Here is a 26,995-nt window from a genome sequence, read left to right on the forward strand (position 1 = left end):
GTGTGTTACCAGCACTACCATTGTGAAACATAGCAACCAGTCAGTCAGTTATTTTCTACCGCTTCTTCCATAAGGTGTCACGGGGAAGCTGGTGCCTATCTCCAGCAGTCTATGGGTGGGAGGCAGGGTACACCCTGGACACGTCACCAGTCCATTGCAGGCCAACACACACACACATTCACACCTAAGGTTTAAACCAATTAACCTAACAGGTTAACTGGAAGCCAGAGTACCCAGAGAAAATGCAGAAAGACTCCTGGCTGGGGGTTGAACCCAGGACCTTCTTGCTGCAAGGCAACAGTGCTTACCAACTGCACCACCATGCAGGACAGCACAGCAACCATCATAAATGATATTAAAATTAGCAGTATAGTATTTTCTGTGATGCACACACTGGGTTATTATTACATCATGACTGAAAAAGCTTATACAGTTCAAAGTGTTACTCAAGAGTGACACGGTAAGATAGGGAGGGACTGTCAATGTTTCACTCAATCGACAGCTCCATCTACAATTATGGGTACCGCTTTTAAAGATGCATAAAATACATTAAAACAAACAAATCTTTTATTGCAGAAGCACTATTTCATAATAAACAATTTAGAAAAAAAAAAAAACATTCAATATGGAAAAATCCTACATCAAGGAACAAATTGACAAAATCTCTTTTACCATTTGCACAGCTCCATTTTGCTATTAGACAGCACTTAGTCTTTCACTATAATATTTTAATGACATGGATGATATACAGAGAAGTATCACTGGCCATTCCTCCTTCCTTTGTGCGATCTCTCTAGACTCTCTAGAGTCCTGGGTCTCCCCACAGGTTTTCTATAAGATTTAGGACCGAAGACTGGGAAAGATATGGATGAAGGTTGATTTTGTGAATTGTTCTGTGTTGATTTCCCAATACGCTTGAATCATTATCCTCTTAAAAGACTCACTGATGACCTATATTAGTTGAATGCCAGAGGCCACCAGATGTTTTCTTTAAAATGTCCTGTTCATCATGCCTTACACTCCAACAAGGTTTGCAGGGCTTTTGAAAGAGAAACAGGCCAGAAGCATCACCTATCCTCCCCCATTAATTTACAGTGGGCACAAAGTGTTTTTGTTGCAGAAAATTTACATCTTAGTTGGTACCCAGCCATGAGTTACAACATTAAAGCCCAGTAAGAACTGTTCTGGAACTTTCAAAATAAATTGCATTTACCTACTTCCAGCACAGCCAGAAACAGGAACAAGAGCGGTAACAGCGGAATTCCCATGACGTCACTGTTTGAATAAAAACCCTGCATTACAACAAACAGACCTCTTCCACGCAGGTCCCCAGAGGAGCTGGAAGGAGGGACACACAGTGCGCTAATGTCTCTTTGCTGGCAAACAGACATAACTCTTCAAACTGGATCCAAGGGTGTCATACAATCATCAATCATATGCACTAAGTTAAGTAGCAATGAATTGCTGTTTATGTATCCGGTATTCATTCATGAGCGGGGAAATTAAGGTGCAAGCATAGCTTGACTTTTCTTTCTGAGGTCTACAGAAGCAAACTGTGTTCCAGAGAGTTCCCAGCAGAGACCATGTCTCTACAATGCCGAGTGGAGCGGTGTTCCTGGTCTGAAGGAAGGACAAAGGTACCGCAATACAGCATGCTGCTTTGCGTGCAGTTCGCCCCGGGCCAGTAGAACGAGCCACCCCACCCCACAGCTACGGAGGTTGGCTGCAAGTTAACCCTTTGTTTACCCACACATGGATGTTTCCTCAACCCCCAGGACAACTTCTCTTCAGCACGGTTCACGTAAGAGGTAGTGTTTGGGCAGAAAAAATTAGTTTAGAGGTAAATCATGAAAATGTTTGTTTAATGACGTTTGTTTTTGTTTGTGTTGAGAAACTCAGCTACACTAAGTGCTAGCAGACTAGCACTCAGTTAAGGATGTGTTCTGTGTTGGTTTTTTTTTAAGTTAAGACAAACTTTATTTAAAGGGTGGTTTTAAACACAGAAGATAGCCCATATCGAGCCGTCAACACTTATGCATTTCAACCCTTTAATTAATGGTATTTTAAAGGTACATGTTTGATTCTGGTAACAACTATAAGCTTCTTTTGTTAGCTCCAACCGCTAAAAGCTAAGAGCATGGGCTCGCCACTTTATTAGTCAGCTGAAGATCATTTACCCAGAAAGGTTGTTTTGTTTCCAATCTAGGAAGGAATATTTCCTTATAAATATTATTTTACTAAACGTGATATCTAATTAAACACCATTTAAACCCATTTTTCCAAAAGGTTTGGTCTTGTTCAAAATAATATTTCCATAAATATTATTGTAATATTTCCTGAATATTTCTTTAAATATTATCTTAATAAATAAAGCCAGCTAATTAAACACAGTTGAGAATTGGCCATCCAGAAAGTTGGTTCTATTCACCAAAATCATTCTTTAAAATGTTTATCAAAATAAAGACATAACTGATTTTGCATTCTGAATGGTTGTTTAAAGGTATACAAATTATTGCTTAAGTTGGTTCCAAGACTAACTTAATTTCATTTCCAGATTCTTCAAGATAATCCTTGGATCTCAAACATAAATAACATTGCATGGTTATGTTGCATCAATTTTCGGCCATGGTTTTCAACCATCGTTGATTCACTTGTTGATATTGTACATAGCCCAGAAGAGTTTTGCTGTTCAGTCATGCCAATGGCCAATGCTTGGCTCATCCCTTTCAATTTTGTCCTAATACCACTGCCTTAATGGGCTGGTATTCACAGGACAACCCTTAACACCAAAATATTATATAATAAAATATTAAAGTATTAATATTAAATAATATCTTTATATTCATAATCACAACAGTCTCATCTGAACAAAGCACACAGTTCCAGGTAAGCCCCAGTAATATTTACCTCCACATATTTATGTTTGGAAAGGTAGGAAGGAAAAAGTATTTTACTGGCATGCCTCCAAACAACTGGTTAGGATGCAGATATCATACAATCTTAGTTATGTGGAAACTCTGTAAACCCAAAATGCCACTATTTGATTTAGTTCACTAACACTGAGTGTATCATGAATTGCTTAGATAGTCGAAGTAGAACAAAACCAGAGGATGAAACAGACTCAGCACACAGGATAAGACGGTAAATGAGGTTTATTTCTACTGTAGACTTTGTTTAAGGAATCTTGAGCTGGAGTTGTACAGAAGCCGGAGGAGGAGGTAAACCCAGGAATCCAAGGAGAGAGAGAGAGAGTACTGGTGATGAGAATATTTACAGTGCAGTCCTTAGGAGGGAGTATTACCAGATGTTGGCAGGCAGGTAGGCAGATAGGCAGGTCAACAGGCAGACGGATAGGCAGACAGACAGGAGTCCACATAACTGAGGTTATGTTCCAGCAAAGGTCTGTATCAGCAGCTACTTTAAGAAGCCCATGAGCTCATTAGGAGAATGCATTGCAACTGCAGACAATGAGCTGCCAGAACCAACCAGAAGGGGAGGAGCAGAGATCCTACAGTACCCTCCCCTCAACAATTGCCTCCAGGCAATCCAGAATGCTTTTCAGGATGGAGTTTGTAAAAGGACGTGATGAGAGCAGGGTCCAGGATGTGAGAACGGGGAACCCAGGTTCTCTCTTCAGGTCCATATCCTGCCCAATCCACAAGATATTGAAAACCACGCCCCCTACGCCAAACATCCAGGATACGATTGACCGTATATGCAGGGTGGTCATCAATGAGTCGAGCAGGAGGAGGGGGCTTGGTGGGAGGACTCAGGGGACTTTCCGAGACTGGCTTGATCTGGGAAACATGGAAAGTAGGGTGAATGTGCATGGAAGATGGTAGTTTGAGTCTCACCACAGATGGGTTGATGATCCTCTTGATGAGAAAAGGGCCAATGAAATGGGGGGCCAACTTTCTAGAAGTATCTTTTAATTTAATATTCCTGGTGGAAAGCCAGACTCTCTGATTGATGCAGTAGACAGGTGCAGCAGAACGGTGACGGTTAGCAAACCTCTTATTTTGTTCCAGGGTGCGTAGGAGGGTCCTCCTGGTCTGTTGCCAGATCCTGCGACACCTGGAAACATAATGCTGAACAGAGGGGACCAGAATGTCAGATTCAACACTGGGAAACAGCGAAGGTAGATAGCCCAGTGAAGCCTCAAAGGGGGACAAACCAGTAGCAGAGGAAGTATGTGTGTTGTGAGCATATTCAATCCATGTGAGATGTTTGCACCAAGAAGAGGGGTTGTCATTTATAACGCACCTCAGGCGACTTCAAGTTCCTGGTTGCATCTTTCTGTCTGTCCATTAGATTGGGGTTGGTATCCAGACGAAAGACTTACGGAGGCACCAAGAGCTTTGCAAAACTCCTTCCAAACTTGCGAGATGAACTGTGGGCCTCGGTCTGAAACAATGTCCAAAGGTATGCCATGGATGCGGAAAACGTGGAGAACCAAGAGTTGGGCAGTCTCCAATGCAGACGGAAGCTTAGGTAAAGGAACAAAATGGGCTGTCTTAGAGAATCTGTCAACAATAGTAAGGATGACTGTGTTACCGTCAGATGGCGGGAGACCAGTGATGAAATCAACGGAAATGTGGGACCAGGGGCGGCTAGGGGTGGGCAGAGGTTGAAGAAGACCAGCAGGGGGTTGATTAGTGTTCTTGTTTCAAGCACATGTGGGACAAGCTGCCATAGTAGGCTGCCAGAAAAACGTTTTGGTAAATGTGATCATACGAGTCACCCCAGGATGACAAGTCAGTTTATTGTTGTGCACCCAATCCAGAACTTTATCGACGACAGAGTTGGGAACGAACGAATAGCTTGCCCACTGGGCCAGTACCTGGGTCAGGTTCGGACCTCTGTGCCTCCCTGATGTCCTTTTCAATGGCCCAGGTGAGGGCGCCCACAATACAAGAATCCGGTAGGATGGAAGCTTCAGTCTTGAATTGATCAGAATGAGAGAACTGGCGAGAGAGAGCGTCAGGCTTAATGTTCTTGGAACCGGGTCTGTAGGAGATAGAAAAATGAAAACGAGCAAAAAACAGAGACCAACGGGCTTGTCTGGGGTTAAGTCTCTTGGCATTTTGAATGTAGGAGAGGTTCTTGTAATCAGTCCAAATAAGAAAAGGGACTTCAGTACCCTCTAACCAATGCCGCCATTCCTCAAGCGCCAACTTGATGGCTAAAAGTTCACGGTTGCCCACATCATAATTTTGCTCTGCTGGAGACAAGCGACGAGAAAAATAGGCACATGGATGTACTTTATCATCCAGAGGAGACCGTTGAGATAGAATAGCCCTACTCCAATGTCAGAAGCATCAACCTCTACAATAAATTGTGCACATGGATCAGGATGGGTCAATATGGGTGCTGAAGAAAATAGAGTCTTTAACTCACCAAATGCCCTTTCTGCCTCACGAGTTTTCAGAGAGGAGGTGAGTTGAGTGAGAGGTGCAGTGACCTGACTGTAGTTCCTTATAAATCTCCTATAAAAATTTGCAAATTCCAAGAACCTTTGAAGTTGCCTGCGATCAGTTGGAGTAGGCCACTCTGCCACTGCCTTGGTTTTCTCGGGATCAGTTCTGTACCTGCCTGCCTCAAAAATAAAACCCAAAAAAGACACAGATGTGACACTGAATTCGCACTTTTCGGCTTTAACAAAGAGTTGATTCTCAAAAAGCCTGTGGAGAACTGTTCTGACATGCTGGCGATGTTGTTCTATGTCCTGGGAAAAAATCAAAATGTCATCCAGATAAACGAAAACAAAGAGGTTGAGAAAGTCACGAAGAACATCATTAATAAGAGCCTGGAAAACAGCAGGTGCATTAGTCAACCCGAAAGGCATAACCAAATACTCAAAATGTCCCAGGGGGATTTTGAAAGCCGTTTTCCACTCATCACCCTCTCGGATCCGGACCAAATGGTAAGCATTGCGCAGGTCGAGTTTAGCGAAGATCTTGGCAGAATGTAATTGTTCATGTATGGAATCAATAAGTGGTAGTGGGTATTTATTTTTAATAGTTATTTGATTCAATCCTCTATAATCAATACAAGGTCTTAATGTGCCGTCCTTCTTACCCACGAAGAAGAATCCAGCGCCAACAGGGGAGGTAGACGGACGAATGATCCCAGATGCTAAAGAATCCTCAATGTACTCTTTCATGACCTTTCTCTCGGGTCCAGAGAGATTAAAGAGTCTGCTGGATGGTAGCGGAGCGCCTGGGAGGAGATCAATAGGGCAGTCATAGGGGCGATGCAGAGGTAAAGAAAGAGCCCCTTGTTTGCTAAACACAGGTGCAAGATTGTGGTATTCAGGTGGAACTTTGGACAGATCAACAGGCTCAGAAGGTTTGAGTTGTTTGATAGAGTGAGAGACAGCAGTTCTTAAGCAGTTCTGGAGACAGAGATTACTCCATCTCTCTACTCTGCCCTCCACCCAATTAATAGCAGGATTATGTTTCTGCAACCAGGGAAACCCCAAAACTAATTGTGGAGAGATGGAAGAGACAACAAAGAACTCACCCCATTCATGATGGTTACCAGAGGTGATGATGTGAAGCTGAGGCACTTTAAATCTCACTTGAGACATGGTTTGACCAGTAATGCCAGTGACAGAAAGGGAATTGTTGAGGCTGAGAGGGTATTTGAAGTTTATCAACCAGATCCGAGGAAATAAGATTCTGATCAGCACCAGAATTAATAAAAGCGTCAACAGGAAACTTCTCTTGGCCAACAACAATAGTGACCGGAAAACACAGACGAGAGACAGGGGAAGAATGGGATATGCTCATCAAAGTCCCCTGACGTATTGACGAGCCCTCTCTTTTCCCTTCTTGGGGCATCTTGTGATAAAATGTCCTCCTTGTCCACAATATAGGCAAAGGCCACCCTCAAAGCGGCGTTGTCGTTCCTGTGGGGAGAGTCAAGTGTGACCAATCTGCATCGGCTCCGGTTCCGCAGATCCTCTCTGAAGAGGAAGTGGGTGTGTCGAGGAAAGTGGTTCGAGGCGCCAGAGAGTGCTTCCACTGTGAATTGCAGTTCCTTTCTGTTTGTCTCTGTCTTAGACGGTTGTCAATGCGGATCGATAGGTTGATTAATTCATCCAGTCTTTCGGGTTCATCTCTCAAAACCAACTGGTCCTTTACTTGATCTGCAAGGGAATTAACAAAAATACCCTTGAGTGCCGCTTCATCCCAACCCACTTCCTGCGCTGCCACCAGGAAGTCGATGGCGAACTCTGCCAACGCTCTCCTTCCCTGTTTGAGGGTGAGTATCTTCTTAGCCGCTGCCTCCTGCTGGAGTGGTTGATCGAAGACTCTCTTGAAGTGACTGAAAAAATAGCATAACTAAGAGACTCAACAGGGTTAGATGCCAAATAGGCGTGCGCCCATCGCAGAGCAGATCCCTTTAGCGAGGTAACAATATACGTAATCTTGGAGGCAGCAGTAGGGAAAAGGGAGGGGGAAATGCTAATTCACACTGGAGAGAAAAACCACCAAAGTTATTAGGATTACCCTCAAACCGTTCAGACTGACAGAAGTCAGGCTCTCGGATCCCAGAAGATAGAATTGTGGGTGGCTGAGGATTCTCTAAATGAACTGGAGGATTGGAAGAGGCAGGTGAGAGTTTGGTTAGGATTTCACTTAAAGCATGAACCATACCACCAAGTTCCGTGAGATGAGAATCCGTAGTCCTTTGTTGTTGCAGTAGCTGTTGAAGCATGGTTTCAGTAGATTGTAGGCTTTCCTTTAAGGAAGTCTGTTCATCATCTGAATTGTTCTTCGACTTGTTAGTTGGCTGGAACATACTATCATGAATTGCTTAGATAGTCGAATTAGAACAAAACCAGAGGATGAAACAGACTCAGCACACAGGATAAGACGGTAAATGAGGTTTATTTCTACTGTAGACTTTGTTTAAGGAATCTTGAGTTGGAGTTGTCCAGAAGCCAGAGGAGGAGGAGGTAAACCCAGGAATCCAAGGAGAGAAATAGAGAGTACTGGTGATGAGAATATTTACAGTGCAGTCCTTAAGAAGGAGTATTACCAGATGTTGGCAGGCAGGTAGGCAGATAGGCAGGTCAACAGGCAGACGGATAGGCAGACAGACAGGAGTCCACATAACTGAGGTTATGTTCCAGCAAAGGTCTGTATCAGCAGCTACCTTAAGAAGCCCATGAGCTCATTAGGAGAATGCGTTGCAGCTGCAGACAATGAGCTGCCAGAACCAACCAGAAGGGGAGGAGCAGAGATCCTACACTATCAGCTTCTTTGTTAACTTCAACTGCTAACGGCTTAGGACACGTGCTTACCCGCTAAAGAATATTTACCCAGAAAGGTTTAGTTTCAATCCAGTAAATAATGTGTCCCTAACATCATTTTACTACATTTGATAACTAAGTAAACACCATTAAGCCCCATTTCTCCAAAAAGATTTGGCTCTTTTCCCAAATATTCCCTCAATAATATTTCTTTAAATATTATTTCAAGAAATAAAGGCAGCTAATGAGACCCCATTGAGAATTAGTCATCCAGAAGGTTGGTTTTATTCAGCAGATCATTACTTTAAAACATTATTTTAATAAAATAATATTTTATCTGGTCTTGCATTGTGAATGGTTGTCTAAAGGTATGCTGATTGTTGCCTAAGTTGGTTCCAAGACTAACTTAACTTCACTTCCAGGTTCTTCAAGATAATCCTTGGTTCTCAAACATAAATAAAATTGCATGGTAATGTTGCATCACTCTTTTGGTCATGGTTCTTAATACTCTTTAATCAACTTGTTTATATTGTACATAGCCCATTAATGTCTTCCCTATTCTTTAATTCTAATTAGTAGTTAGTTGGATTGACTTATTTTTGTTAATAAATTCTTGTATTTTAAGAAATTGTGTGAATTCATTCCACGTTTGTGCAGAGTTTTTGCTGTTCAATAATGTCAGAGCTCGTCTTACACCTTTCTATTTTGTCCTAATACCATCGCCTTACTGGGCTGGTATTCACAGTACAACCTTTAACAGACCAAAATATTATTTGATAAAATATTAATATTAAATAATATTCTCAGATTCATAATCACAACAATTATTTCATATTTGAATTAAAAGAGGGTAATATTTTCTCGTTTTCGGGGCAAAACTGAGAAAGGATTACTTCTTTAACTGCCACCTCTTCTTTTCATCTACACAACTTACCCCAAAAATAAATATCTTAAATTTTTATTTATGAGACATCAAAAAACAAATTTCATAGGTAACTGTGACTCAACATATGAAATTTAGAGTAACACCCATCACTCCACCACAGAATTGGATCACTGCCAGGAGGGATAACATACAGAACACAACCACTTCCCATTTGTCAGATGCCAATACTTCAAGTCCAGAGAAAAGTTGAAAATGTAAAATGATGCTGCTGTTTCTGTGCCAATAACAAAGAACAGATGCACTTTGGGGCTCTTGTGTGCTGCAGAAATAAAGACCTAGAATCCACACTAAGATGCAACCACATGAGACCCTGCGCCTATGTGCTGTACTTTGTAGTTCTTTAAAACCCTACCTGCCTCTATCAATGGTTTTATATTGTTTGTCTAAGAGAATTGAAACATTATTCTTACCTGAGAGTATAAGTAGATGCTTCTTTTAATATACCAGTCTGGAAGAGCATCTAATTTCTTTGAATCTTCTGTACCTCAGAGAAATTTCATTTGAAATGTTAAGGTTGCATTAAACTAATATTTATTAAGCATTGCTTTGTGGAATTTCCTCTTTTCATTTCTATCCAGATTATTTGAGTTAGATTAATGCTAATCTAAAACACATGATTTTTTTAATACTGAAAGTTTTTATGCCGCTCAAAAAACCTAAATTATGATTCTAGGTGTAAAAGCAAACCTAGATGAAACAGAATAATTATGGTCTAGTTACACTCTGCTCAAAACCCATTTCTCTGTGGAGCAATTAAAAATGCAAAAGCACATCCCACACTAAACAGGCTCACACGCAGTTAAACAAAAAAAGTACAAGTGTACACAGGCAGCAAATAATAATAAAGTTAAATGTAAAAAGCAGAAAAATGTTAAATCTCTTCTGAAATATTGCAAAACCTAAAGGTAAATATGATGTTTCTGTAGGATGAAGGAGACAGAATTATAAATGGTTTTCCTTCTCATGTTTATTCTACAAAAGTGATGCAGAGTGTAAACAGGAAACAAAATGTGCCTGTGAAGTCATGTGGGATTTTACTCTGATTCTAAGTTTATAATTATATTTTCTAGTGAAATTAATCTTTCAAAACTGCTTATTAACCCTGGGTATGACTCTAGAAAAGATAAAATATATATGGACATTTTAAACAATTGAAAATTGATATGTGGTTCTTTCAAAGTAAGAAAGTGATTCATGTCCCTCTGAGAAAATGGAAAAGTGGTTTGTTCAGTGCATACCTGCAGCTCTGTTTCTTATTTTGAGTCTGTCACACCACAGTGGCTGTGTGCAGGTTTTTTGTATCTGTGCGGGGGGGGGGGGGGGGGGGGTACTGACAGGTTCAGCTGCACAGCTTTGTGCCCAAGCTGTGGCTTCGTAAGGAACAGGAACCTGGAGGCCGGCGTCAACCCGTAGCAAAATTTTATGTCCCAGTACAAGAACTTTCATCACCAATAAAGGTCACTGCATTAGATGGGTGTGCTCTTTATCCAGTCTCCCAACACACCCATCCGATTGACCTGGTCACTTCAGGAAATCATCATGAGTTTCTTTAATTTTTCATTTTCCCCACAAAAGAATCCCCAATAGTTTTAGGCCATTTCCTCTGAGTACTATGACCTTCAGAGAGTGTTCAGCAAAAGTCTAGCTTTGTCACTACCTCCTCATCGTCCTTATGACGGCGCCATTGATCTCCTTCAGGGCGCCCACTTACCATTGGGCCGCCTTTTTCACATGTCAGATGCAAAACGTGGGACCATTGCAGTACATTAATAACTCTATAAAGGCCGGAATTATCCGTCCCTCCTCATCACCAGTTGGTGCTGGATTTTTCTTTGTTGTCAGGTACTCCAGGACCCTGCATTGATTATAGCAATAACTGTCAAAAATAAATATTCACTCCCCCTTCTTTCATCACCTTTCGAATCAGTTCATGGAGCCAACATTTTCACTGAACTGGACGGAACGCTTACCATCTGGTTTGGATCAGAGAAGGGGACGGTTGGAAAACCTCCTTCAAGACACAGATAGGTCATTTTGAGAATCTCGTGATGCCTTTTATTTTTAACCAATGCTACTGCTGTTTTCCAGGCCCTGGTAAACAATGTCCTGAGAGACTTCATCAAAGTTTTTGTCTTTGTCTATTTAGATGACACCTTGATCTACTCAAAACCCAACAAGCACAGGAGACATGTCCGGTTAGATTTACACGACTCCTAGAGAACAGTTTGTTCATCATAGCAGAGAAATGTAAATTTCACGTGTCATCCATACCCTTTCTTGGATTTATTTTTGAGGGTGGAGAGGTAAAACCAGACCCAAGTAAGATCTCAGCAGTACAGGGCTGGTCTATACCAATCATAAACAACTCCATTGTTTTCTTGGCTTTGGCAACTTCTAGCATTGCTTTATCCGTGATTACAGTCTTTTCGCATCTCCTCTCACAGCACTCACCTTCATTAAAACACCCTCCACCTGGTCCCCAGAAGCCAAAGAGGCCTTCACCACCACAAACTGAGGTTTTCCACAGTTCCCATACTCTCCCATCCAGATCCCAAGCCCCAGTTTGTTATGGAGATGGATGCGTCAGACACAGGGGTTGGAACTGTCCTCTCCCAACGGTCACCACCTGATGGTAACCAACCCTGAAACCATAACGTGGGGGACATTGAACTTCTCTCCATCAGAATGGCCCTTGGAGAATGGAGGCACTGGCTGGAGGAAACCTCTCCAGCCATAACCATCTGGATGGACCACAACAACCTAGCCAACATCCAAACAGCTAAGTGTCTCAATCCTCGCCAGTCACGTTGGTCATTATTCTTCTCTCTTTAAGTGTACTGGGCCGCCAAGGTTTCCACCTTCATCCGCTGCCAAGCATTAAAGAGTAATGCTCTGCTTGATATTTGTAATGCTCCACTTGTGAAAGTAAATCTGTTGGGCTTCTTTTTGGCACTCAGACAACAATTCTGAGCGCTACTCTGCCGGACAGGACACGGTAAAAAAAAAAAGAAGAAGACCAAGAACCAGAATCCATCATACCCCAGTCCTGCGACATTGCTGTCCTGTCCTGGGATCTGGAGGACTGAATCCGCAGAGCGCAGCAGGATGAACCCGATCTAGGAGGAGGTCCACCTTTATGTTCCATCTGGCATCAGATCCCAGGTAATCCAGTGGGCACACTCATCTAAAATCTCCACCTATCCAGGTTCCAGTCGAACCATTGCTTTGCTCCGTAGATACTTCTGGTGGCCTTCATTAAACAAAGATGTCGTGGAGTACATTTCTGCTTGTGCCATATGCTCCAGAAATAAATGTTGCTACAGACCACCTTCCGATTTGCTCCAGCCCCTATCCGTTCCTAGTGGCCCCTGGTCCCACATAGCACTGGACTTTGTTACCAGTCTCCAACCATCCAAAAGAAGACAGTTATATCAGTTCCTATCAACGTGCGCTTCTCCAAGGCCTGTCACTTACTGGCCCTTTCCGGACTCCCTTCTGCTGCGGAAACTGCCAGGGTCCTAATCAACCATATTTTCAGGCTACATGGCATCCCTTCGGAGATCATTTCCGACAGAGGACCCCAGTTACATTTGTTTTGGTGTGGCGAGATTTTTGCTCTGCCCTAGGTGCTAAATTCGCACTGTCCTTTAGGTACCACCCTAAAACCAATGCCCAGTGTGAATGACTTAACCAAGAGCTTGAAAACATCTTACGGTATCTTTGTGCAAACAACCCCACTTCATGGAGCAACCACCTCATGTGGGTCGAATACGCCCACAACACCCACATTTACGGTCCATTGCATTGTGTACTCGGCGTAGGGGTTGTGGTGTCCAGTACCTCATGGATTGGGTAGGGTACGGTCCAAAGGATTGCTCCTGGGTACCCTGGAGCTTCAACCTAGACCTCATCTCTGATTTTGAGGGGTCAACCTCTTCTTCCTCCGGTTGACCGCAAGGAGGCATGCGCTGAAGGGAGGTAATGTCACACCCACAGTGGCTGTGTGAAGGTTTTTTTCTGTCTGTGCTGTGTTTCTCTCCTCCTACAGGATGTGATTGAAATGGGCAGCTGCACAGGTGCTTCTCATTGATCCCAATCAGTTGGGGCTTCTTAAGGAGCAGGAACCTGGAGGGAGGCGTCAGCCTATTGTTGCTACCAGCGTGATAACCTGATCATGCTCTGCAGTTCAATGCTTGTTCCTTAGACCTTAGAGTTCCTTAGGGAAACTGTGTTTCTTATCCTGCCTTGCAGATCTGATCATTACGGTGACCTTGTCCAGGATTCCATATGTATCATGCTCAAGCGAGTTATTGGAACAACTCTCTGCCTCTTCAGCTGTGAGTCTCCCTTCCACTCATATCTTCAACCCTGTCTCTGAGATCATCTTATGGAAACACCATACCTTTGCTCACCTGCCTGTCCACCCTCAAACACCTTGCGCTCTGCTGAAGCACAACAACTCAGAAGGGGAGAACACCAGCCCTGTAAACCACCGAACCACTTCTCCTGCCAAACTCAGCCGCTGTGGGAATTACTTACATCCTTCAACAAACCATCATCCACCGCCAACAGTAAGCTGACTGTGCTCTTAGCCTACATACTCTCCATAACCTCCACCCAACAAACAATAACAACTCTCCTCTCCTCCATCCCAGTCCAGATCCATCTGGCCGATCCAGTCCATATTCAACCTTGATGGTACATATTACAAACAAACTGTTAAACTGCTGTTCAGCCTCCGTAATTGTCTCCACAATCAGAGTCGGTAAAAGCCAACATTATCACAGAGTCAAAGCAGTGAAACCTTAAAAGTAATTTGTTTTGCTTCTGTCCACATTCAGTTTTAATTCAGTGAGTCTGGATAATTTTCCTTTTTTGTCAGTGACAACAAACTGACACTTTCCCTGCCTTCATGGCCTATTTTTCTCTTTATAAGTCTACTGGTGGCGAGTTAGATTAATAAATTACTTTGTTGGTAATTTTTATGCAGAATTGTTGTAGAAGCTAGCATTACTTTGGTGTTCTGCCATGCAACAGAACAAGACAAAAAAAAAAATGATTCAATTGAATGCATTGCCCACAACAATGGATTTGTTGTGGGCTTCCTTTATATTATACAACCCACAGTGGACAGCACAATGTTGAGTGGCCAGTAAATTTCTTGAATGTACTTATTGCATAGGTTTGATCCCACCGGTCTTGAGTTCACAAAGCTGTGATTTGGAGGGGTGGCCCAATAATTTTGAATGTTCTATTAACCACAAAGATGATTTTAATAAGATAAAAAGTACAATATGCTGTATGAATTAGTACAACCTACAGAAAATCTTGCCTAAACCAATTAATCTATAAACATTTTTGCTATAAATCGTCCGAATAGCTTTCCATCATGTCAGATACTTGACCTGTCACACCTCAGTAGACTGTTACATCTACATTAATCCAAGCTGTCTATGTGAGGAAACAGATGTTTAGTCCAAAGCTAGATCAATGCTGCTAGAGTCTCTGTTTGGACCAGTAGCAAAAGAACAATCTTCTAGGCAAGACTGGAACTTCCAATAAATTTTGACAAGACAGATTTACACCCCGAGGGTCAATGTGTTTAGGAGAAAACCACAATGTCAAAGCTACCCTGCCCCTCTCATGTCTCGCTGAAGCAGCAACAGCAACAGCCTCCCAGCATTTCTATCACACGGTTAAGTGTCTGCTAACATTTCCAGAAATGATAAGGTCAGTGGAAGTTCATTTTCAGGTATTTCTTTTGTAGGCTGGTGAATTATTAAACTGTTATTCTGGCTTTTCCCCTTGTTTCTTAACCTCTTTCTGTACAAACAACAAAACAAGTCTTATCTAACACCACTGGAAGTATAGGCTTCTATATATCTCTGTTGTGTTTTCTTTTAGCTGCTGCTTCAAGTTAACTTGTTGATAATTCACTAGTTGTGAGTGGATTCCTGCGACATGCAGTCAGGGCTGTCCAACAAAGCCACATCATACAGATATAAACTGACAGGCAGCGATGAGTGAAATTGAACTGCAGAATAATTATTGTATTGGATTAATCTTACTTACTGTCTATAATTACATCTTGTCAGTTTTACTGTTACTCTTAAATGAGGGACATTACAGAGCAGAAAATATGCAAGAGGCAGCAGAAAAATGCATTAAAAACTCACCTTGCCAAATCTAAAGGCACTGCGGTGTTACTTACTGATATGTACTGTGAAACTTCTCTCTGTGTAGTCCTGTGACAAATAGGAAATGGAGGGTGTGTGAGGCAATGTGTAAATTAGAGAATATATCAAGCTTTTCAAGCTACTTATTTTTTACATCACAATCAGATGGACGGGTGCCACATTTGCTTAAATTGTCCTTACTTGTGTTAAGTCTTCGGCTGCAAAACAAGAAAAAATATCAAATAGGTTTGACCTAACAGATTCAACCCAGTGGCAAATTGAGCATTGACACTTGGTTGACCTTCTCGTTCCAAAAATAAACACTGAACCTCAAAGGCACCTTTCTGGTCCTGTCTATAAAAATAATATGAACCAGAAGAAAGAAAGGATTTTACTGTTGTTTTAAAATTACAGTTTAGACGCACCAATCTTTGCTAATTAAGCTAGTAGTTATGTAGACCAGATATCCTGATTAATTAATGTATCGATCTGAGAAGTTGATATAAAATTTGTATATATATATATATTTACAAGATGCAGATATGTGTTAAGTATAGGGTAAGAACGCTGTCAAAAACAATGGGTATGTAAAGATGTGTATGTGTATGTGTGCATATTAGTCAATAGTTGTGCATAAGTAAAATCCAAAAGAGATATTAATGATCTCTTTAATAATGTTACTATAAATACATCAGCCATGACAAAAGCAAGCCACATACCACAGTTCTGTAAAGGGTACATTTAATTTCTTAGCCAGAAATGTTCACAGGGTGTGACTTCAGGTTGTTTCTGAACATATTAAATTTTTATCAACATCCAAAGTCCTTAAGCCAGCGATGTTACAAACCTAAGGATTTTCAAAATAAAAGCACTTTGTGTTCTAATCATTCAGGAATATAACACTGTTTCCCCATTCACTTCATTTTGTGCCTGGCTCTATTTTGCAATTTATAGCATACATTATATCATGTTTTCTGTCAAGACTTGAAACATTTTAAGTGCAAATTTAATACATGTTCCTAAATCATGTTGCCAATCATTTCATTCAGAATGAGCTGAAGAAAGCCATTGGTGCCCTATCCATTGCACTATATAGTGAGTGGCCAATAGAAGCACAGAGATTAGTAGGTGTTGTTTAAGTCATTACAATGACACTTGGAGTCCTTCAAAATAAAAGCATTTCCTTTTTGATTAAGAAGTTCAACATTGACAGGTGTTAACCTTTTCCTACAAATCTTATTTGTGTATATTTATATCTCGTACTCGTACTTGTCGTCTTCCGCGTATCCGGGACCGGGTCGTGGGGGGGAGGAAGCTCATTTCAGCCGCTTATATCCGGAATCTCGTTCTTGCAGTCATGACCCAAAGTTCATGGCCATAGGTGAGGGTGGGAACGTAGACCGACTGGTAAATCGAGAGCTTCGTTTTTCGGCTCAGCTCTCTCTTCACCACAACGGACCGGCACAGCACCCGCATTACTGCGGCAGCCGCACCGATCCGTCTGTCGATCTCCCGCTCCATTCTTCCCTCACTCGTGAACAAGACCCCGTGATACTTAAACTCCTCCACTTGAGGCAGGAACTCCCCTCCAACTTGAAGAGGATAAGCCATCCTTTTCCGGTCGAGAACCATGGCCTCTGACTTGGAGGAGCTGATCCTCATCCGAGCCGCTTCACACTCGGCTGCGAACCGCCCCAGCGCATGCTGTAGGTCTTGGCTAGAGGAGGCCAGCAGGACCACGTCATCTGCAAAAAGAAGAGACAAAATCCTCTGGTCCCCAAACCAGACCCCCTCCGGCCCTTGGCTGCGCCTAGAAATCCTGTCCATAAAAGTTATGAACAGGACCGGTGACAAAGGGCAGCCCTGCCGGAGTCCAACATGCACCGGGAACAGGTCCGACTTAGTGCCGGCAATGCGGACCAGACTCCTGCTCCGCTTGTACAGAGATCGGATGGCCCATAATAAAGGGCCCCTGACCCCATACTCCTGGAGCACCCCCCACAGGGCATCACGAGGGACACAGTCAAATGCTTTCTCCAGGTCCACGAACCACATTTAGACCGGTTGGGCAAACTCCCATGAACCCTCGAGTACCCTGTAGAGGGTATAGAGCTGGTCCAGTGTTCCACGGCCAGGACGAAAACCACACTGCTCCTCCTGAAGCCGAGGTTCGACTATCGGCCGGACTCTCCTTTCCAATACCCTGGCGTAGGCCTTACCAGGGAGGCTGAGGAGTGTGATCCCCTTGTAGTTGGAACACACCCTCCGGTCACCCTTCTTATGAAGGGGGACCACCACCCCAGTCTGCCAGTCCAGAGGCACTGTCCCCGACCACCACGCAATGTTGAAGAGGCGTGTCAATCATGACAGCCCCACAACATCCAGAGACTTGAGGTACTCAGGGCGGATCCCATCCACCCCCACAGCCCTGCCACCACGGAGCTTTTTAACTACCTCGGTGACTTCCGCCTGGGTGATGAAAGAGTCCAACCCCGAGTCCCCAGCCTCTGTTTCCACCAGGGAATGCGTAATGGCAGGATTGAGGAGATCCTCAAAGTACTCCTTCCACCGCCCGATAATGTCCCCAGTTGAGGTCAGCAGCCTCCCACTCCCATTGTAAACAGTGTTGGCGAAGCACTGCTTTCCCCTCCTGAGGCGGCGGACGGTTGGCCAGAATCGCTTCGAGGCCAACCGGTAGTCCTTCTCCATGGCCTCACCGAACTCCTCCCAGGCCTCTGCCACCGCCCAGGCCACGGCAGGCTTGGCCTCACGGTACCCATCAGCCGCCTCAGGAGTCCCACAAGCCAACCACAGCTGATAGGACTCCTTCTACAGCTTGACAGCGTCTCTTACTGCCGGTGTCCACCACCGGGTTCGGGGATTGCCGCCGCAACAGGCACCGCAGACCTTACGGCCGCAGCTACGGGCAGCAACATCGACAATAGATGCGGAGAACATGGTTCACTCGGACTCTATGTCTCCAACATCCCCCGGAATCTGGTCAAAGCTCTCCCGGAGGTGGGAGTTGAATACATCCCTGGCCAAGGGCTCCGCCAGACGTTCCCAGCAGACCCTCACTATGCGCTTGGGCCTGACAAGTCTGTCCGGCTTTCTCCTCCAGCAGACCCAACTCACCACCAGGTGTTGATCAGTGGACAGCTCAGCCCCCCTCTTCACCCGAGTGTCCAAAACATGCGGCCGAAGGTCTGATGATAAGACAACAAAGTCGATCATTGACCTCCTACCTAGGGTGTCCTGGTGCCAAGTGCACTGATGGACACCCTTATGTTTGAACATGGTGTTCATTATGGACAATCCGTGACTAGCACACAAGTCCAGTAACAAAACACCACTCGGATTCAGATTGGGGAGGCCATTCCTCCTGATCACGCCTCTCCAGGTTTCACTGTCGTTTCCCACGTGGGCGTTGAAGTCCCCCAGCAGAATAATGGAGTCCCCGGGAGGGGCACTATCCATCACCCCTGACAGGACGCCAAGAAGGCCGGGTACTCCACACTACCGCTCGGCCCATAGGCCGAAACGACAGTCAGACACTTGTCCCCAACCCGAAGGCGCAGGGATGTGACCCTCTCATCCACTGGGGTAAACCCCAACATGAGACGGCTGAGCTGGGGGCAACAAGCAAACCCACCCCAGCCCGACGCCTCTCCCCATGGACCACGCCAGAGTAGAAGAGAGTCCAGCCCCTCTCAAGGAGATGGGTTCTAGAGCCCCACCATTTCTAGTCGATATCTCTCGAACCTCCCACACAAGCTCAGGCTCCTTCCCCCCCAGCGAAGTGACATTCCACGTCCCTAGAGCCAGGCTAAGCATCCGGGGATCGGCCCGCCGATGTCTCCACCTTCATCCGCCGCCCAATCCTCTTTGCACCAGTCCCTCATGGTTCCCCCTGCAGGTGGTGGGCCCACTGGGCGATGGCCTCGCGTCTCTCGTTCGGGCTTGGCCCGGCCGGGTCCCGTGAGGAGCAACCCAGCCACCAGGCGCTCTCCAACGAGTCCCGACCCCAGGCCTGGATCCAGGGTAGGACCCCGGCTCTGCCGTACCGGGCAACGTCATGTGCCTCGATTTTGTAGTCGTCATGAGGGGTTCTTGAACCGCTCTTTGTCTGACCCGTCACTTAGAGCCTGTTTGCCATGGGAGACCCTACCAGGGGAATTTAAGCCCCAGACAACACAGCCTCTAAGATCATTCGGGCACTCAAAACCCCTCCACCACGTTAAGGTGGCGGTTTACTCCATTATATCTCTAATGGAGTAAATACTATCCATCATAAAAATAATTCACAGAAATGTATTGCATATTTAATTAAATGTTTGGAATATCTTTAGAGGACACTACTTCATAACCTATAGCAACAAAATGTCATAGGGAAACAAGATGGCAAAGAAAGATCATTTCCAGTTCTAGAGATTGAAGACTTGGCTAGGACTTCAAAAAAATCTTTGCTAAATAAGTACGAGAAATGATTTGATGTGCTTAAAGTTCAAAAAGCATAAAACACTGAGGTGATAACAAGCACAACAACATACCCTTTATCCATACAACCCGAAACATAACTCATCTACAAAACAATTAGGAAGGTACTCTTCTTGAATGCCAATTACTGCACAGCTTGAAGGATTAGGATCTTTAAGCACATGGACACCGAGTAATTAACCTTTATCTTTCAATGTGTCCCAGCTGTCAGACATCATTGTGTAGAGGATGCTCAAAGGAAATGATGACCTGAAGCAAATGGAAACATGAACTCACAGTCAGATTCACCTTAACTGCATCCTTAGAAGAAACAGACATCAAATCTACATCAATATATGTATTTAACTCAATTTCATCGTCACACAATGTTTCCACAGCTGGTTTTAAAATACATATATTTAAAATTCATGCCCTGAAAGCTTGTGTGTACAGTAACCTAACAGAATTTGCAACCTGACTTGTATTGCACCGTGTGACCATATAACCTCAGAGGCAAAAAGAAGCAAGGCTAATGAGGAAGCTGTGGCAGGTGAACACTGTTCAGTTCACACACTTTAGTTCTATGGATGTGCTTATTATACATACTGTAAACTGGGCCTTTATAAGTAGCTGCTAGAAATCACCCACCAGAGTGGTTGTTGTTCTATGGCTATCTTTGTGACGTGCTAAAAAACACTGCATGAAGCATACATTTTTCTTCTGCCTAATTGTTTTTGCACTTTAATACAAAGTGCCTAATTTCTTATCTCAAGTGGAAAAAACTTGACCTCTTTCATATAGGCACCATCTGAAATTTCCCTCTAACCTAAAATCAATTTTTTATTAATATTTTCTCTTTTCAAAAAAAGACACAAGAGCACATAAACAGACATCTCATGGGTTAATGGGTTTTGGTCTTAAATATTTTCCTTCATGCTGTTTTGAGGCTCTGTATTGTGTTTTTAGCACAAGTTAAGTGTTCTATATTATTGGCTTTCCTCTTTAGTTAGGAAGCTTCGTAACTGGATGAAATGACCCAGAATAACGAGTGTCTGCTGTTATAAGAGCAAGTTAGTATTCTCTAAATGTTCAGGAAAAAAAGACCCAGAGCTCCTAGATATCAGAACTGACAGCAGATAATACAGTAGAAGACACTTAAAGACAATGCTCTATCTGTAGTCACATTATTATTCAAAGTGGCACTAACCCTAACCCTTATGATAGATCTAATTGAGTTACATATAAAAAGATAGAAGTTATATTTTACTATAAATACATTTCTTTCATACCAATAAAATAGGAAATAAAGGCATAGTAGAAAAGAAACCACAATGTCTGCATTCCTGGATTTTATTTATTTTGTATGTATCAAGGGTTTCTTTGGAGTTTAATTTCATGTTTGTTGCGGTGTGTAGTTTTGTACACTTGAGCTTAGATTTAAATGACTTTGGGACAAGGTGGACACTGGATTTTTTTATATGTCAAAACCTTTAAACTGACAGAGATAACTTTTTTATTATGACTAAATGATTAGGCATCTACGAAACAGTGTAAAAAGACTGCATGAGTTTAATAACTCAATGTGTTTTCAGCTAAATATTTTTTTACAAAACATTTTTATCATTTGAGTGCAGGAGATTCACATAACAGTTCTATTTGGATTTCCTCGTTGATCACAGATTTCTTCAATCAATCAACTGAAAGATGTAAAATTGTCTATAGCTAATATATAGGGTGAGAGGGTCCTTTGTGCATTCTTGAAAATTATTCATGAGGGGAAATAACATCAACTTTCAGTTTTTATTTGTTTGCCCTTTCAAAGAGATTGAAAGTAGCTTCAACCAAGTTCTCTTAAACATATTGACGTTTTTACATCCTGCTGTCCTGAATATGTAAATTAACAATTCTGTGATCTGTCAAAGTTGTTTTTTTCCTGCTGCCTGCAGTACGTAACTTGGCTGCAGAAATTAGTTTTTGCTTCTCCTCAGGCTGGTCAGGCAATTTTGCACCACAACAACTGCGAAGCTATTTTCATTTGCAAAAAATATTCTTTTTACAAAAAGATTGTTTATGCCGAGAGTAAAAAACATTTTCCTCTGTCTTAAACTCTTTTCTTTGCATTTGGCTTAAAATAGCTTACTTGGCTCTCAACATCCAACCTATGAAGAGGTAGTAAATAAATGTATATTACTTGCTGGTGTTGTTGAAAATATATTTTTAAGGCAAGATAATAAAAGCAGGAATTATTTAACCAAATATGCACTAATCAGAATTTAAAATCTGGTCAGTTTTTCTGTTTTTGTAAAGCTGATAACCATTTTAGCCAATTCCACCATTATTCTTATTATATTGCCTATTATAATAGGTAATGTCACATCTTTGAAAGATAAGTCATTGTAAATGGGGTTTCACTAATACTATAACAAACAAAGGTAAATTTATTACAGAGTTAACATTTTAAGCTGGCTGTAGCATCGTATTACAGCAATTAGAGTAGTTAGTGTTGCAAGCACTACTAAAACAGCAGTAAAAATGTGTATAGGTCTCCAACACCAGTCCTCAGGAGCTCTTGTTCTGCAACCTTTGGATACAACCAGGCTCTACCATGACTGAATCAAACGTCTGAATTACCTCCTCATGTCTGCAAGTTCTCCAGAGGCCAGACAATGAGCCTTTAATTTGATTTAGGTGTGATGAAGCACTGATTTATCTCAAAGTTGCAGATTGGCAGCTCTGCTGGTCTGGATTTGGAGACCCCTTTCGAGAGAACATAGAACCCTACATTAACAGCAGAAAGACTCTATCTCTCTCGCTGTCTTGCAGCTTGAGTGACCTGCAGACCTCGGCTTGGTGTAGAATATACACCACCTTACATCACCTCTGTCTATTTATGCTGCTTCTAACTTAATTTCACTGCTATTGAAAACAGGTAAATTTGAGTCTTCAATCAGTGCCAGCATCCACACTTAAGGATGTTATCAGTGCAATCTGGTAGTGCCTTCCTCATAATGTAAAATAGATGTTTGAGTTTCTGAGCGGTATGCCACTGGTTAGGGCTGATTAAGCTAAAAATTCCAGTCACCAGCCGATTTCTCAGTGTGTCTATATAATTTATATATAGCTATAATTAATAACTATGAGGCTAATCTAAAACCACCATGCAGTGAGCACCCCGTGGCTCAGTGGTAGAGCATTATGCAGAGGCTACAGTCCTCAATGCAGTTGTCCCCAGTTTGATTCCCAGCCCTGGGCTTTTGCTGCATGCCTGTCCAGTTACTAATGAAAAAAGGCCATTAGTGCCACAAAAAGCGTCTGAACTCTTAAATATATTTATGTATGAGGTGAAGAAATAGGAGTTAATTTTAAAAAGATATCAAAGCCAGAACATTTGCAACAATCCGAGACAAGCGTGGTTACCGCCTGGCTCTGAATCTAACATTTTCCCAGACTACAACAAAGAAATACTTACTATTATTCTCAGAGTTCTTTTTTCACAGCACAGCTAGTTTGAGTAGTTTTTTGTTGTTTGCAACAGTCTTAACCTACAGGTCCTAAATATTTCTGCATTCATTGAAAGACATGTTTCTACGTTAGCTGCATAAATGGCCGCTCTTCTCATTTTGATGCCTGCTATTTCCACTTGTGAAATTTCGATGTGCCCCTGGGCAAGGCACTTAGTCTCAAGTTGCCTTACGATCGGCGTATCGGTGTGTGAATGTGTAAACGTTAGTGAGTGCAATTGGGTGAATGTGGCTCTAGTGTAAAGCGCCTTGAGTGGTCTGTATGACAGGAAAGGTGCTATATAAGTTCATTCCATTTAAAAGGAATGATCTTCTTTGCCATCAGATTCAGTGAGGCTGGTCGGAGAGCCTCTGTGAATATTGATTCTCTAGTCTTGCCACAGATATTCATTTGGATTTGGAACAGGACTTTGAATTGGGCCATTTTAACACATGAATATGCCTTGATTTAAACTGTCCGATTTAACTTTGGCTATAATGGAAAGAGAATCTTTACACCAGTCTGTAAAATGTTGCAGCAGATGACACATTTGCTTTCCATATTAACTACATCCATCTTGCCGTTAACTGTAACAAGTTTTCCTGTCCCTGCAAGCTAAAGAAAGGCATTCCCACAGCATGATGCTGCCACTACCACATGTCACATGGGGATGTTGCGCTCAGGTTGGATTGCTGTCTTAGCCTTTCTCCACACATAACACTGCCTGTGTAATGAAAAGTTCCATTTTTATTTCATCTGACCAGAACACCCTTATCCACATGTTATCTATGTTTTTGTCCATTTGCATTGCATTTTTTGATGGGTTGATGCCCATCTCCAGTGATCAATGGATGAGAGGCAGGGTATACCCTGGACAGATCGCCATGGGATCTCCATGTAGAAAACCCAGGGCTTTCTTGAGCCAAGGCACCAGTGCTACCAAGTGTGCAAAATCCAGCCTTGTTTGCAGTTGTGCCATATGTATTTGATTTCTGGAAGATGAATTTAAACAGTGCTTCATGGGATGTTCAACGCTTCGGAGCAACTTCGTCCATATCCATTCAGGTTGTGTTCCTTGGTTTTCCCGATGCTGTTTGATCACTAATGTTCTCCAGCAAACCTCTCTAAGGCCTTAGAAGAAGAGCTGTAATTTGGTTGAGTTCAAACTCAACACAGATGGAATAATAAGGCTATTTCTGAAGAAAAATAGCTTGTTTAAATAGCTGTTTTTATTTTCATTTTATGTCATTTACATGTACATCACATTGGTTTGTAAAGCGCTTTATAAATTATTAAATAATAATGAATAATTTTGCAATGCACTGCACAGCATAAGGGGTTGTAGGAAGACTTGCCTTTAAAAATGTTACCTCTGTTAATCTACCTATTTCACATTATAATTAGTCATGCATACCTTTGCTGTCTCTGTAATGAGAGCTTTGTCTGAATGGCATCACTTTATGAACTAACTGATGAAGCCATTAATGTCTCAATCTCATATCTGAAAATTACTTGAGATTGTGTCAGGGGGATTTTAAACTAGGGGACATATCTAGGGAGGCGTTGGCTTCTGGTAGCAACATATTTGTAATTTGCTCCATGACAAAACACACTGCATTAAGCATCACATTATCAATTTTTCAAAAGATGTCTTTTGTAAATATAAACAATTTGATTCATTATTTCCCACCATCCATTCCTCCATCTATACGAAATGGTGTGATGTACGGAGTGATGTGCAAACACATCGCTCTCTGTGATTAACTCTATTAGAGAGCATCAGATGAAAGTGCATAGCTTCTCTTTTATGCATAGTAATTAAAAAACTGGGATTTATTGGTGCAGAAACTAAACTAAAATGTTTATTGCCATCAAGTGTATTCATATTGAGAAATCTTTCAGGTAAACTATTATTAGGAAATAATTGGTTATATAAAGAAGGTTGTGACAGTGGAATGCATTTACCTGTTACAGGATATAAACTTAATCCTCTGCAAAAAAGAGACAACATATCACCAAGCACCACTGGATTCTTATTTTGCTTTCCACCTGTGCACAAAGGATGCTTTACGGACAGCCTAAAGCAGAGAGAACATGCAGAAAGGTTTTTAAGAATGCATACAAAGCCAGTCTGATCCCTTTATGACCAGCTTGAAGAATTACAATCTTATTAGATATTTTTGTCTAAACATATCCTTTATTTTCACCACCAGAAAGCAATTTGTTACTTCACAATAAACAAAAGCATTGACAATTTTTAAAACATGAATTAATATCTCAGCTCTGATAATTTTAAAAAATGTTAAAGATTATGAATTGGCACTGGGGCTAACAAAGTCTGCGATGGACCATAGACATGTTGAAAGATTACAAATAAATCATACACTGATAAAGCTATTTGATGGGGCTAAAAGAGTGAAAAGCTTAGTTTGTGTTTCCTCTTAACTCAGAATGGAGATGTAACGATGGAGCTCTTAAAATAGAACCAAAGAGCAAATTACATCTCTTTGCACTGATGCTGTTCCCACATTTAAATGATGTATTATGCAAGCGTTTGGGGGAGGCCCGCCCATATTTATGTCGACAACATCTGGAGCAAAATGCTTGAAATTCACAGAGATTTTTGCATTACATAGATTATGTGGGGAAAATACCATCTGCTGAAAGCTGGTGTTAATTTTGGTGCAGAAGAAGAAAAGAGAGAACAGCAACCTTCTGTGATGCTGGCTTTACAAAAAACCTGTCAGGATGTCTCAGACGGTAGAATTCATTGTCTCTCAGTATAATGTGCGTCTCATAATTTTGCAAAAAATGTTTCTAATAAAATAATTATTCTAAATTGTTTTTAATATCCTATTTTTACTTTTAGAATTATAGAATGCCAACCTTATGACTGTAAGACATTTGAAAAGATACTGCTTCACATGCATATGTTAATAAACAGAACTCGGATTAATTAACTCTGCAAAGAAGATTGGTCTGTATTGCACCACTAGGTTGAGGTGCAATGATTATTTTCTGTCCCATTTGGCTTTTCTGCTGAGGGTGAGTCGAGGCACTGTGCGGAAAATGAGCGGCTGGGAGGGTTGGGAGAAGGATGTAGTGAGTTGCATTAGATGATAAAAAAAACAAACTTTTTTTATTTATTGAGTAAAGTTAAAAACATTGCCAACAAGTGTTTTTTTTATTTTTTATTCTAATATAATTACAAGTTGATACAGCATATTTGTAGGACTACATGTAATAATTTTCTAAACGGACAAGCTGAATGAATCAATTAAATAGATGAATAATTTCAATGCTTGTTACAGTCAGCAGCATCATTTATTTATTGCTTTTGTTCTTAAAGTTCTGAGGAGTGTCTCAGCAGGTCAGGGCCTCTGTGTCATGATTTACTGGTGTTAGGTTTTGTGTTTGAGTTCTCTTTACCTTCTTTGCACTGCCATGTTCTTCACTTGTTTTATTTCAGTTCTTTCAGGTTTATTAGATTCAATCTGTTATTTATGTGTTTGTTACTTCCCTGGTTAAAGGTTTAGTTTGTATTTTCCTGTAGATCTGTTGGTAGTCTCTTTGTTTACTTATTTCTGTTCAGTCAGATGTTTTCTGTGACCTCGCTGCTCTCCATGCTCATCTGTG

At 42.0% G+C, this 26,995-nt stretch overlaps 1 protein-coding gene across 4 annotated transcripts in view; it reads right to left on the minus strand.

The window, feature by feature from the left end:
* b3galt1b (UDP-Gal:betaGlcNAc beta 1,3-galactosyltransferase, polypeptide 1b) overlaps positions 1–26,995 on the minus strand; it is a 76,845-nt gene that overhangs the window by 41,910 nt on the left and 7,940 nt on the right. The gene's annotated exons all lie outside the window — the stretch shown is intronic.

Source organism: Girardinichthys multiradiatus, chromosome 7 (genome assembly GCF_021462225.1).
Source record: "Girardinichthys multiradiatus isolate DD_20200921_A chromosome 7, DD_fGirMul_XY1, whole genome shotgun sequence".
NCBI lineage: Eukaryota > Metazoa > Chordata > Actinopteri > Cyprinodontiformes > Goodeidae > Girardinichthys > Girardinichthys multiradiatus.